Source organism: Podarcis tiliguerta (genome assembly GCF_965153285.1).
Source record: "Podarcis tiliguerta genome assembly, chromosome: 2".
In the NCBI taxonomy this organism is placed as follows: Eukaryota; Metazoa; Chordata; class Lepidosauria; order Squamata; family Lacertidae; genus Podarcis; species Podarcis tiliguerta.
The window spans coordinates 93183967-93197480 of record NC_139535.1 but is presented as its reverse complement, the minus strand read 5'-3'; the positions used below and the strand labels follow the sequence as shown (position 1 = coordinate 93197480).

The window sequence follows — 13514 nt, the reverse complement described above, 5'->3', positions numbered from 1 at the left end:
TTTGCAGTGCATTAAGCATATCCTTCTGTTATGTGACTGGCAGAGGAATGAATGTTTTTTTCTTGTTTTTTAATGTACCTCTTCAGTCACACTAGATTACCCTGGGCTGGTATGCCAAGTTCCTCAGTTGCATTTGTATGTGGCATTCTTCTTTCACTGATTAACACTTAGAAATAATTCATCTTGGCAGGGAAAGGGTGGGGAATGACACACAATACATGGTATTCTGGTGCAGAAAAGCTGTGAGTTAGACACAATCTCTCTCTCTCTCCCCCCGCCCCCAATCCCCACCTTCCTGGAACACAGTGGTGAAATTGGAACCTTTACTCGCTAGTTATTTGGCAGGATGTAGCAGCAATCAGTTTCTAAGAAGACATATGTAGCATGCCTGATGAAGATCCTGCTAGGTGATCCTCATGTTTTGTGTTATGCTTATTTTAAAAGCTTGCCTTGGCAGTTGTGTCAATATGTAAATGTCATGATTGGGGTGGGGTGGGGCAGGGAGAGCCCTTATGTGGAATAAAAAAGGTAAAGGGACCCCTGACCATTAGGTCCAGTCGGGACCGACTCTGGGGTTGCGGCACTCATCTCGCTTTATTGGCTGAGGGAGCAGGCGTACAGCTTCTGGGTCATGTGGTGAATCAGAGCAGCGTACGGAAACGCTGTTTACCTTCCTGCTGGAGCAGTACCTATTTATCTACTTGCACTTTGACGTGCTTTCGAACTGCTAGGTTGGCAGGAGCAGGGACCGAGCAACGGGAGCTCACCCCATCGCAGGGATTCGAACCACCGACCTTCTGATCGGCAGGTCCTAGGCTCTGTGGTTTAACCCACAACGCCACCCGCGTCTCATTTATGTGGAATAGTAGCCTATTAATCCTGTGTAGAATTGGGCATGCTTAACTGCATAGGATCAGGCTATTGATGAGCAGACCATTCTGCTCACTTTTTAATTTACAGAGCTTCTGCCAGCAGTGGAAGAGGTTGTGTCTTTCCTTTTCTCCCCACAACCTGAATACAATGAATAATTCATATTAGCCCGGGAGGCCATAAAGTATGGATCTCATAGCATATGGGGTCAATACCAATGTACAGTTGAGTCCCCAGGCTCAGAGCATAAAAGGCCACAAGCATAATAAGAGACATAGTCTCTCCTTTCTACCTGGTATAATTCGATTTTTGTGTAGTCATGTCCCATGTGTAGTTACAGTGGTACCTCAGGTTAAGTATTTAATTCATTCTGGAGGTCCGTACTTAACCTGAAACTGTTCTTAACCTGAAGCACTACTTTAGCTAATGGGGCCTCCTGCTGCTGCCGTGCCGCCAGAGCCCGATTTCTGTTCTTATCCTGAAGCAAAGTTCTTAACCTGAAGCACTATTTCTGGGTTAGTGGAGTGTGTAACCTGAAGCGTATGTAACCTGAAGTGTATGTAACCTGAGGTACAGGTGTATTTCTTCCTTCTCCAAACTTCTATGTTTAAATAACACAGTAACTGAGGTGTTTCAGTGCATTCAGGATATTACCAATAAAGTTTATTTTATTTAATATTTTATTAATTGAATTTATATTGCCTATACCCGGGGGTCTCAGGGTGGTTCACAAAATAAAAAGTTACAGCAACGTATGTCTAACACGCTAAGAAGAAGAAGAGTTTGGATTTTATATCCCGCCTTTCACTCCCCTTCAGGAGTCTCAAAGCGGCTAACATTCTCCTTTCCCTTCCTCCCCCACAACAAACACTCTGTGAGGTGAGTGGGGCTGAGAGACTTCAAAGAAGTGTGACTGGCCCAAGGTCACCCAGCAGCTGCATGTGGAGGAGTGGGGAAGCGAACCCGGTTCACCAGATTACGTGACTACCGCTCTTAACCACTACACCACACTAGCTAATAGTCTTTTGGTCATGCATGCATTCTCTTGGAAGGCAGTTCCCTTTGGAAAGGGGAACAAATCCGCCGGGAGCCATTCTCTCCTATTCATGCAGTACATAACATTCTACAATAAGTATAGACTTGGCACTAGGAATCGGAATGGTTCTTCCGTTGTCCATATACTTGAAATAATAACTTCTAAGTAAGCTATTATTTAAAATAAGTCTTAAAGTACAGCTGATGGTGGAGAAGGTGTTAAAAGACAGAGTTGCTCTTCCCGTTACTAAGACATGCACAAAAAAATCCCACTAGGGAAGTAGTTTGAAGGGGTGATGTGTCAGGAAGGAAGGTTTTAAAAACAAGCATGACTAGCCTGCGCCAAAAGTACAGTGTAAAATTGGGTAGATATAAAACCATGCTTGCTAGTATGTTAAAGGGAAAAGGCTGGCAGCAAAGTCCTCTGAGTTTAGGTGATGGTTTAAAAAAGGTTTTTCAGCGAGGAGCAATGCAAAGTTGCAAGAGGATTTCAGTCGAGGTGGAACCACAGCTGCAACATAGTTGTTGATGATGACAGGGCTGTAGCATGTGGCGTGTAGATTTGGAACATCAGAGAACCTGCTTATGCTGAGCAGAGGAGTTAGGCGCTAGGAATGCACCTGTAAATACCAGGGCTGGGCTGAGGCTTTAGCACAGATTAGTCTTTGACGTACACGTTATAGGAGTTCGTCTCTCGCTTTGCACACAGGCCAGTAATCAGGAGATCAGATGAGATGGTGGTTTGGTGAGTAGGAGATGAGCAAAGGCTTTTGACTCGGAAGACCAAGAAGTGGTACTGTATACTTAAGCAATCCCCAATTAACTTTTAAGTAGAGGAAGGGTGTTGGTGGTTTTAAGAGTTGGGAATGAAGTTAAGGAAAAGGCCAAGACCAGCTGAGGTACAGGACAGGAGTTGGACAGAGATTGCTGCGCGCACACACAAGCACACGATTCCAGGACAACTTGTCCAGTGAATGTTCTAGGTGGGAGGAAGCTTCCTCATACTTTCTGCCAAGATTACAGTGGTTTTTGGAGGTTTGAGCCACCAGGCAGAAGCAAGCAAACAAGCAGTTAGGAAACATCACAGAGATCTCACAGGAGCAGGAGTCAAGAATCCAGCAGTGGTTGAACTGGTGAACTGGAAGCAATAGATAGCCAGACTCAACAGGAGGCAAAGAGTAGAGATAGTCTGGATGAGGCTTGAAAACCACAGTGCTGAAGTGATGTGGAAGGTTTGTCAAGTGGTAGGTAAGCTGATGGCGCTGCTTGGACCAGATAATGAGAGCTGAGCTGGGGAGAAGTGCTGTGCTGATCTTCTTGCGTAAGAGCTCAGGCCTGACCTAACAAGGAAGTTTACTTAGCAGAGCAAAAGTTGATAACGTTCCTTCCTTAAAACATGATTTAATGAGCTTCCAGTGAGCTCATTCTTTTCAAGGACTTACTCATTTCTTTGAGTCATTTCTTTGTACATGATTCTGGGCTGTGAGGTGCACGTTCACTGCAGTGCCAGAGCACTGTAGCTGGTCTAGAATATGTTGTGTTTTGTAAATGGGTGATTGAGAAGCTATTGTGCTCAGCTCCTCAGAAGCAGCTTCCTAAGAAGCAGAAATCCCTTGGGGGAATATTCTTCTCAAGAGGCTTGTCTGGTATGCCTCAAAAGGACTCTTGGATATCTGCTTGCTTGCTTGCTTGCTTATTTATTTATTTGGTAACTTGATCTTCTGCCCAATGGTTATAAGAGAACTCTCTTAGAGATGCTCTAAGACAGGCATGTCCAAAGTCCATTTGGGGGTCTTCATCTGGCCCTGTGGCCCGTGTGGCAGTTTATTTATTGGGGTCAAATCCTTAATAAAGCTCAACAAGTTCAGTCCTCAGCAACTTTGATCAGCCCTCATGCATGTTCACTTCATCAAATCTGCCCCTCTTTAGTAATAATAGTAATAATAATAATAATAATAATAATAAATAATTTATTTATACCCCACTCATATGCCTGGGTTTCCCCAGCCACTCAGGGCGGCTTCCAACTGATATTAAAAACAATACAGCATCAGACATTAAAAACTTCCCTAAACAGGGCTGCCTTCAGTTGTCTTTTAAAGGTAAAATAGTTGATTATTGTCTCTGATTATTGTCTTGACATCTGCTGGGAGGGCGTTCCACAGGGCAGGCCCTCTGCCTGATTCCCTGTAACCTCTCTTCTCACAGCGAGGGAACCACCAGAAGGCCCTCGGCGCTGGACCTCAGTGTCCGGGCAGAACGATGGAGGGGGAGATGCTTCTTCAGGTATACTGGACCGAGGCTGTTTAGGGCTTTAAAGGTTAGCACCAACACTTTGAATTGTGCTCAGAAACGTTTGGGCACCCCTTCTCTAAGAGGTTTGTAGATTATCTTGAGAGAGATTGTCCATGTTTAAACTTCCTCTGGAGTGAATAACCACCAGTTATTGTGCACCAGAGATAATATATACATATATATGCAAGGTTTCTTTCATCCTTTACTTCACAAAGTACATTATAATCTGTGTTCAGTCTTGCAACCACCCTTGTGAAGTAGGTAACTTCTGATCCCATTTTACAGGTGACACTGTACAATGAGTTGTAGCTGCTGTGATCGATGCCAGCGGAAGCACAGTCCTTTGCACGGCTTTGGCACTCTCTTGGGCAAGAGAGGTGAGTAGCGCTACTGTTTCCAGAAAAGCTCCCTTAAGTTGTGTGGTGCACAGTATTAAAGGGGTGGTGGTGGATCTGGACCACTGTACTAAAGCCACTGTACTAAAGCCAGTGTGGAGACTGAGCTACAATTCAGTCTCTGGTTCTAATTTCATCCCAGTCACAAACTCACTAGGAGACCCATCTCCCCATCTGCAGCATGGGAATAGCAGGGCTGCCCTACCTTGCAGGGTCGTTGCAAGGGTTACCGCAAGATAATGTATGTCAAGTGCATTGCTGAGCACCTAGAAAGTGCTGCGTAAATACTAATTGAAATTCTGCAGCTGTTTCTTCCCTTGCAACAATACAGTTACACTTTGCAAATAGCAATAGTCAATATTTGGATTTGCCCCGTCAGAAACTTGATTAGCTGAGGGCAGGGACTGAAGGCGTGCAGGGGTTAGGATCTTCCAGATACCGTCCCAGATGGGAGTGCCCATTGTTTTAACAGTTCCTGGGAAGTAAGACTCGCCGCCCCGCCCCCCCCCCGAAATATAGTCTCCTCCTTGGCACTGATGCTTTCCATTGTTGTGTTTTCTCTCCTTCCCTCCCTTTTTTTTTTGTTTGCAAAAACAAACAAACAAAAAAGCAAAGTACTTTGTGAATTCAGAAACAGTGACTACTTGAAAGAGATGAAATTGCCATGGTTGCCCCTTGTTTTAGTAATGTCTTTGGCTGCAATCCTAAACCCACTTACATGGGAATAAGCCCCATTGAATTCAGTAGCACTCATTTCTGAGTAGATATGGTTAGAATTGAATAGTTACCGTATTTTTCGCACCATAGGGCGCACCGGACCATAGGGCGCACCTAGTTTTGGGAGGCAGAAAACAAGAAAAAAATATTCTGAACCCCAGAAGCCAGAAGAGCAAGAGGGATCTGGCTTCTGGGATACCGTGTGACTGTTCTGGCTTCTGGGGTAACCGTGCCAAGCCTCTTCAGGGCAGCGGGATGAAGGCTCCCCCTGGCCAAAGAGGCTGCGCAGGGCTAAAGCAGAAGCCAGGAGAGACGCGTCGCTGAAGGGGCACTGCGCCTTCTCTCTCTGTGTGCAGCGCCCCTCCTTCACAGGAAAGGTGCTGCGCAGAGAGGGAGAAGGTACAGCGCCCTTCAGCGAAGCTGGAGAAGGAACAGAAGGATACCCTTCTGTTCCTCCTCGGGCTTCGCTGGACAGGCGCGTCGCTGCGAAGCGGGAGGAGGAACAGAAGGAGTCCCTTCTGTTCCTCCTCCGACTTCGCATGACAGGCGCCTCGCTCAAGGGGCGCTGCGCCTTCTCTATCTCTCTGCACAGAGCCTCTCCTTCACAGGAGAGGCGCTGCGCAGAGAGGGAGAAGGCACAGAGATAAGGGGCTTCGGGATAAGAGGCAGCTCTGTGCAAGCCGGGGGAGCCCTCCCTCGGCTTGCGCAGCGCTGCCTCTTATCCTGACGCCCCAGCGCGCTGAGCAGTCGCTTCGGGTAGCTTTGGGATAAGAGGCAGCTCTGCGCAAGCCGGGGGAGCCCTCCCACAGCTTGCGCAGCGCTGCCTCTTATCACGACGCCCCAGCGCGCTGAGCAGTCGCTTCAGGTAGCTTTGGGATAAGAGGCAGCTCTGCGCAAGCCGGGGGAGCCCTCCCACGGCTTGTGCACAGCTACCCAAAGCCCCGGCGCGACTGCTCAGCGCGCCCGGGCTTCGAGGTGCAGGCAGCTCTGCGCAAGCCGGGGGAGCCCAGGGGGGACTCCCCCGGGCTCCCAGGGGTTGCGGATAGCTTCCTGAAGCCTGGAGAGGGAGAGGGGTCAGTGCGCACAGACCCCTCTCGCTCTCCAGGCTTTAGAGAAAGCCTGCATTCGCTCCATAGGACGCACACACATTTCCCCTTCATTTTTGGAGGGGAAAAGGTGCGTCCTATAGAGCGAAAAATACGGTAGTTGGATTACTGTAATTCCTTATATGTGAAGCTGATTTCGGGGTGGAGGAAAAAGTCTTGGGAAACTTGAATGATCCAGCCGTAATATTGCTAGTCCTTAAACATCTACACTAGCTTCTGGTGTATATGGGATGTAATTCAAAGTGCTGTTTTTGACCTTTAAAGTTCAAAGCACGTTGGTGTCAGGATATCTAGAAGACCATTTTCTTCTGTATGAACCTACTTGTTATCTGAGGTCTTCATATTGGGCCCTTCCCATCGGTGAAGGTCAGGCAGCTATCTATTGAGGAGCAGGGCTTTTTTGTGGTGGTGCTATATCTATGGAATATCTTCCCAAATGAGCTCTTCTTTGGTGCCTTATTTATTGGCAACAGGTTAAAAACTGTTTTATCCTCTCATTGTTATGGGCAGTCATACGTTGCCCTTTTTGCTATGATTTTACTGGTTGCTTTCCACTGCTGCTTCTTTTGTTTAGTCTTTTGTGCATTTGCTGTTTATAAGCTACCTGGATTTCATCGTGTTTTAAATTGTATCCCTTGGATGCCTGGAAAGCCATTTGCTGAAAATGCAGGATATAAATATTTGTGTGGTTTTTTTTAAGGAAACAAATAACTAAAGAAGGAAGTGTGTTGCATACTTGAGTTTTAGGTTCTTCATTTTCTTGCACGTGGTGTTAGAGGAAGCACCGACTATGCTTTTGTTGCAGTTACAGTAAGAACTCAAAAGTTCTTGTATGCAACCTGTTAAGTCCCCCTCCCCTCACAACCAGCAATGAAGCCAGGCATCCCAGTTCCTGCTGCATCCATCTTTTGATACGGGACCACTCTTCCGCACACTTGGCTTGTAGCAAAACTCTTAATCAAATACAGCTCCCTCTTCTGAATATGCCTTTCAATTCCATGGCAGCTCTTGGGACCTCTGCACCAGTGGCGTAGCATGGGTTGTCAGCACCCGGGGCAAGGCAAGTAATTTGCGCCCCCTAACCCGGGGCAAGGCAAGTAATTTGTGCCCCCCCCGCTGCACTGTCCCTCCCCCAGATAGTCCCTCTCTCTCTCTCCGCACCGCACCGCACGCCTGGCACCCTCCCCTCCACAGTGGGCGGCGACCCCGTGGCTCGGATCGGATTCGCACAGCCAGCACTGCAGTGAGAGAGAGTGAGTGAGCCAGGTAGGGGCAGAGAGCTGCGAGTGCGAGCGCCCCCCCCCCCAGATGTTGCGCCCGGTGCGGCCAACCTCCCCTGCACCCCCCACGCTACGCCACTGCTCTGCAGGTAAAAAGGTAAAGGTACCCCTGCCCGTACGGGCCAGTCTTGACAGACTCTAGGGTTGTGCGCCCATCTCACTCAAAGAGGCCGGGGGCCAGCGCTGTCCGCAGACACTTCCGGGTCATGTGGCCAGCGTGACATCGCTGCTCTGGCGAGCCAGATCCGCACACGGAAACGCCGTTTACCTTCCCGCTAGTAAGCGGTCCCTATTTATCTACTTGCACCCGGGGGTGCTTTCGAACTGCTAGGTTGGCAGGCGCTGGGACCGAACAGCGGGAGCGCACCCCGCCGCGGGGATTCGAACCGCCGACCTTTCGATCGGCAAGCCCTAGGCACTGAGGCTTTAACCCACAGTGCCACCCGTGTCTCTGCACTGCTGCAGTAATTTCTATTGTGTAATTTTAATGGTATGGCCACACTCCTTCGTCTTGATTAGAGAAATGCAAAATAAATTGGTTTGCAATATTAATTATTTGTGTGCGATTGAATCTTCTGCTTATACCCATCTGCCCCCGTGCTTTTCACAGTCCTTTTTATCTTTTCTCTTACTGCTCTTTGTTTCTGTGCTAATTTTGCAATGGGGAAATTTTAAGAAGAGCTGTGCATATCTATATTTCCCATTTCCCATCCCCCCCCCTTCTGACTTTCCCATAGTTGGCTGGGGCGTTGCATAAATCTTCAGTGCTTTGCTGCAGGGAGCATGCTGCCTTGCATGCCTTTCAAACATTACTGGGTTCTTGTAACTGTGCCAAGTCTTCAATAAGAAATCCATCCTCCCAGCCAGACCATTCCCAAAAGCCATTCCTCTTTCTGATAAAGAAGAAACGTGCAGCCGGAGCAAGTGAGCAGCCCTGCCAACAGGATCTTCGGCTGTTTGTTCAAAAGGGATGGGCCTTAGAAGAAAGCAGCCAACTGTTTCTGCTGGCCCAGGCACTTCTTTGCTGATGAGAAGGCCTGGGGGTTATCCAGTTGCTGCCTGCCTCCAGGGGCATTGCCCATGAAAGTAGCCAGTAGCTGACTGGAAGTACGCTGTGGGCTGCAGCACAGGTGTTCAGCGGTAGCAGCAGCAGCTGAGTGTGGGAGGAAATTAATAGGGCATGAGCAATTATTATTTTTTAAGGCAGTTGGGATTTTATTTCACTGCACATGATTGCATCACAGGTGGGGGAGAGCACTGAAGGGCCAGCTTCACAAATTGCTTGCTGTTTCCAAACATGAGGAACTGGACTCTCCAAACCTGAAATTTCTGCAGTACGTGCTTTAAAACAGGAATTGTTTTAGAGCGTGATGCCACAGCACTAATCTCCTGTCTGCACCAAGGCCTTGCATCGTGTTTACTTGGGAATATGCCCCAAGAAGTGTCTGTCCTCAGAACCTGCAATGTAGGCATGCTCTGCGCATTACTTGGAGCAGTGCGGTCGCTTCCATGTTACTCTGGGATTCCTCCTACACAGTTCAGGTGAACTGTGTGCACTTACATTGTTGACATGCTGTGCACCTCCCAAAAGAGAATACAGTGGTACCTCAGGTTAAGAACTTAATTCGTTCCGGAGGTCCGTTCTTAACCTGAAACTGTTCTTAACCTGAGGTACCACTTTAGCTAATGGGGCCTCCCGCTGCCGCCTGCCACCGGAGCACGATTTCTGTTCCCATCTTGAAGCAAAGTTCTTAACCCGAGGTAATATTTCTGGGTTCGTGGAGTCTGTAACCTGAAGCATATGTAACCTGAAGCGTATGTAACCCGAGGTACCACTGTACCATACTTTTCCATGTATAAGATGCCTCCATGTATGTGATGACCCCTATTTATTTGAACCCAAAATTAAGAAAACGAAACCCTAAACCAGAAGTGAAAATCTGGATGAGCGGTGGCAGCAAGTTGTTGATTTTTTTTGGGGCATGAGGTGCGCATGCAGCATGAGGTGCGCATGCAGTGCTGCTCCATGGTGCAGAATCAAAGGCAGCGGTTGGGGCACCGCATGTGGCAGCTGCAGCTGCTGCAGGGAAGCGGGGGGAAGGAAGCTTCCAAGCAGAAGACCAAGGTAGAGCCAGGGGAAGGCAGCGCCCCCTGTGGGCCAGGCTAGGCCGTCAAGCCAACTGAGCTGAGGAAGGTGGTGAGTGGGCTGGGGGCAGGGTAGGAGTTTGAGAGGGGAAGCGGAAAAAGAGGAAAGAGCAAGGAGAGGCAGCTGTGATATGAATGCTGCATTCTTATTTTTAGATTTTGATTCATGTGGAAATTGTTTTCCACTTGGTTGTGTATTTTTTAGATGTGGTTTATTTATTGCTTATGACTTTTTAAAATTATGTAAATCTTGTCATGTTGTAAGTCGGCTTGAGCATTGTTTTTAACTATGGAAAGGCAGCATACAAATAAAATGATGATGATGAGGCAGTTTGCAGTGGCAGCTGCTCTCGCTCCGGTGGTCGAGCCAGCGAGTGCTTCAGGAGGCAGCAGGAGGAACTGCCTCAGCCCGCCCAAGCCAAAATCCCGGATATATGCTTAAATATTTAAAAAATCCCTCCAGGTGCCCATGTTCTGTGTACAAGACAACCCCAGGTTTTTTACTATTTTTTAAAGTCTTATACACGGAAAAATACGGTACGTTGCTTCTGTGTTTTGTAAACATGATGCACGTCTGAGCCATGTGGAAAGAAGGTTATGCATTGCTGGGATGCAGTGGCATTAACCATGGAAGCAGAGCAACCATGCTGTGCCCACTGATACATTCATAGGAGCACAGGAATTTGCTTTACACAGAGTCGGACCATTGGTTTACTTAGCTCCGTGTTGTCTGTACCAGTATTCCCCAGCCCCCAGATGTTGGTGGACTGCAGCTCTCATTGCCCATGGCCATTAAGCTATGCTTTTTTGGACTAATGGGAGATGGAGTCCATCATGTCTGAAAAGCACCAGGCTGGGAAGGCTGGTCTACTGTAGCAGGCAGCAGCTCACCAGGGTTTCAGACAGGGGTCTTTCACCTGCCCAAACTAGAGGGACCAGATTGAACCTGGGACCTTCTGCAGGAAAAGCAGGTGCACTACTGCTTATCTGTGGCCCTAATGGCTTGGGATTGATGCAACCACTTTTCTCCTCCCGGCCTGATAAGCCCTGCGTTCTCTGAAATGTAGTATTCATGTCATATGCTATCTTGGGTTTCCCAAGCACTGTCATTCAGAGGTTCTTAAGCCTGTTGAACAACACTCTTTGTGTGTAGCAAGAGAGATTAAGTTCAGTGTAGGATCAGGTGGCATGTTTGTTTGCTTTTAGATCCTCATCGTGGGCAAAAAACCCCCAAAACCCTTTTCATGTTCAGCAGCTATTTTGCTTTTGCTCAGCAAAAGCTGGTGATAACGCGAGGCTGCTTTTCATTCCATAAGGGGGTCAATCTACTGCTGCTTCAGGCCCCTGGAGAAAATAGCTGGGAAAACATGTGAGTTTGTGCCTGAGCAGGCCAGATTTTTTTCCCCACCTCTTTCTTCCAGAGGAAATGCTGCCTTTGCATTTTTTTCCCCTGTGGATGCATCTTCTGCTCCCTGACTCTGCCAGTAAGACACTACTGCATCATGACACTGTCACACAAGCTCAACAATACACAAGGCTTGCTGCACAATACAGAGGAACAACATGGCTGCAAGCAGTTTTGCTCCTCTCCTCAGAAGTGTGAGCACCTTCGTTTTGTCTGTGTTTTTCAGTGAGACCAGAGATATACATGGATCAAGAGCTCTTGAGCCTGGTTTGACCTGGAAGTGTGTGTTTGGCAGTGGTGGAGAGTAGCATGTGAAATTTCAAAGATGTCTTGGTGAAATAACCGGGTCACCTTATCAGAATGTTTAAGGAATATACTCCTCCATAAGGATGATGGGATGCACTTTCTGAAAACCAGCATCTTAAGAGCTGCCCTCTGGCAAATTACTCTCAAATCCGTGTAGTTCCTTAACATGCTTCCTCACTTGAACCCTAGTAAGGAGGTGCTGCAGCCATTGTAGTGCCAGGTGCATGGTACAGATGGAATAGGCTTTAATTCAGGAGTGGCTAACCTGTTTTGGCCTGAGGACCGCATTGGAGGTGCATGCCAGTGGTGGGCATGGCCACTGTATGTTCACTTTCATGTTTGAACACAGCACACATACATATCGCAACTGCACTCATGCATATACAGTACACACACAGACGACACATGTAGCATGCATACATATCAGCAGGCAGATGAACACATTCTCTCTCTGTGTGGAGATCATACCACTGGGGAAGGAGGAGGCTGTCCTCCCTGCCCAGCACTGCAAAAATGTACTGCCTCTGCTTTGATACTAGAGGAGAGGTATGTCCTGTCTCCCCTCCCATGGTACATACATGCTGCTGCAGTGGAGGAAAGGAAAACTCATGTTCTCTAGGTAATGGGGTTGGCAGAAGGTGCAAAGGGAGATGTTCTAGATGCAAAGGGAGATGTTCTAGAAGGAAGGAGGGGAAGCCATAATTTTAAGAACAGGTAGAAAGTGAACTATTTGTGTGTATAAATAGCTTCTTGGCTTTTATATAGTGTGATTTTTAGGTCTGTTGCTATTAGTGCATCTGCCGTTTTTTTGTTTCCTCCTTCCTTCTCTCCTTTATGCATCTCTGACTGTCTCTCTCCTGTATCTGCATGTGTTAGCTTATGCATGCATTTTTTCCAGCCTGCTTTCCTGTTAATTATTTAGGGGGACAGGCACACAGTAAGGTTTGATCTAGGCTTGCTTCCTGATATTTCTCTTTCTTTCATTTTCTGCTTGCCTTTTCATGCACAGACCAGAAAGCCCTTGAATCTTGTATTGCAGGGGATGCCTCACCTGGTATATCCAGGTGTTGCTACAGGGACCATAGAAACCAGACCGGGTTAAGCTGACCCTGGGAACAAAGAGTACTGACTAAAAAGGAACAACTGTGCTTGGAGGGGAGGCTTTGAGTGGGATCAGTTTTCCCTTGGCTTGTTTTTTTCTGTTGGACCTTTGGAGCCAGTTCATATCTGAAGCTGTTGATGGCAGGAACGTGTTGCTTGACAAGCTCCATTTTCAAGAGGAGTCAGAGGCTATGTATACAGGGGCTTGTCACTATGCTACAAAAGAAACAATAGCCACAGCAGTTCCCAAATTGCACTCCTGGGCAAGGTGTTTCCAACATCACTCTGCAGAGATCCAAAGGAAATAAGTGATGATGGCAGAAATGCTTATTGAAAATACCTGGTGCATTCTCAGCTAAAATTCATCCTCCTTTTCAGACAGCTTCTGTTCCAAAATGTGATTGCATAGCTCTTGAAGAAAGTCCCTCTGTTGTTACATATTAAGGTGGTATGGAGTTGGAAAGAGGATGGGTTTTTTTTGGGGGGGGGGGTTCCCTCATTTTTTCTGGGCCACCTCATCTCTCTGTTGAACTGCAGACAAGAACTCTACAGTAAGCCTTGTGGTCCCACAAATATTTAACCAATCTGCTGTGGCAGCATACACTTTTGTGGTCCACAGCTCATTTTTCTTGAAGTGGTTGCCTAAACTGTGTTGGAGTGGGTTTTATTTTTTTTGAAAAAAAGACTTTCTTATTCTCTCAAGTATTGTATTATTTTCCCCACTAACCTCATGTGACTGAGACAGTGTCTTATGGCACTCAAGGTTTCACCTCCTTTTGCACGAAGGCAAGCAGTATGTGTCTTTCTGTCCATTCTACCTGTTGTTGTTCTCTTTCTGACACTTTCTCTCCTTTTCCCC

The 13514-nt window shown here is 47.4% G+C and overlaps 2 protein-coding genes across 22 annotated transcripts in view; one reads left to right on the top strand and one right to left on the bottom strand.

Annotated features, from left to right (window-relative positions):
• The window catches only part of CCDC40 (coiled-coil domain 40 molecular ruler complex subunit), a 169547-nt gene that overhangs the window by 28402 nt on the left and 127631 nt on the right, over positions 1-13514 (bottom strand). The gene's annotated exons all lie outside the window — the stretch shown is intronic.
• Positions 1-13514, top strand: part of TBC1D16 (TBC1 domain family member 16) — a 57945-nt gene that overhangs the window by 760 nt on the left and 43671 nt on the right. For 14 of the 20 annotated variants that reach the window (XR_014508731.1, XR_014508732.1, XR_014508733.1 and 11 more), the window contains exon 2: positions 4486-4577. The gene's annotated coding sequence lies outside the window, so the exon portion shown is untranslated. Of the gene's footprint in view, positions 1-2050; positions 2651-2763; positions 3150-3487; positions 3552-4485; positions 4578-13514 lie in introns of those variants that run through there. The other 6 variants (XR_014508734.1, XM_083430271.1, XM_083430269.1 and 3 more) reach the window with 5 other exon arrangements.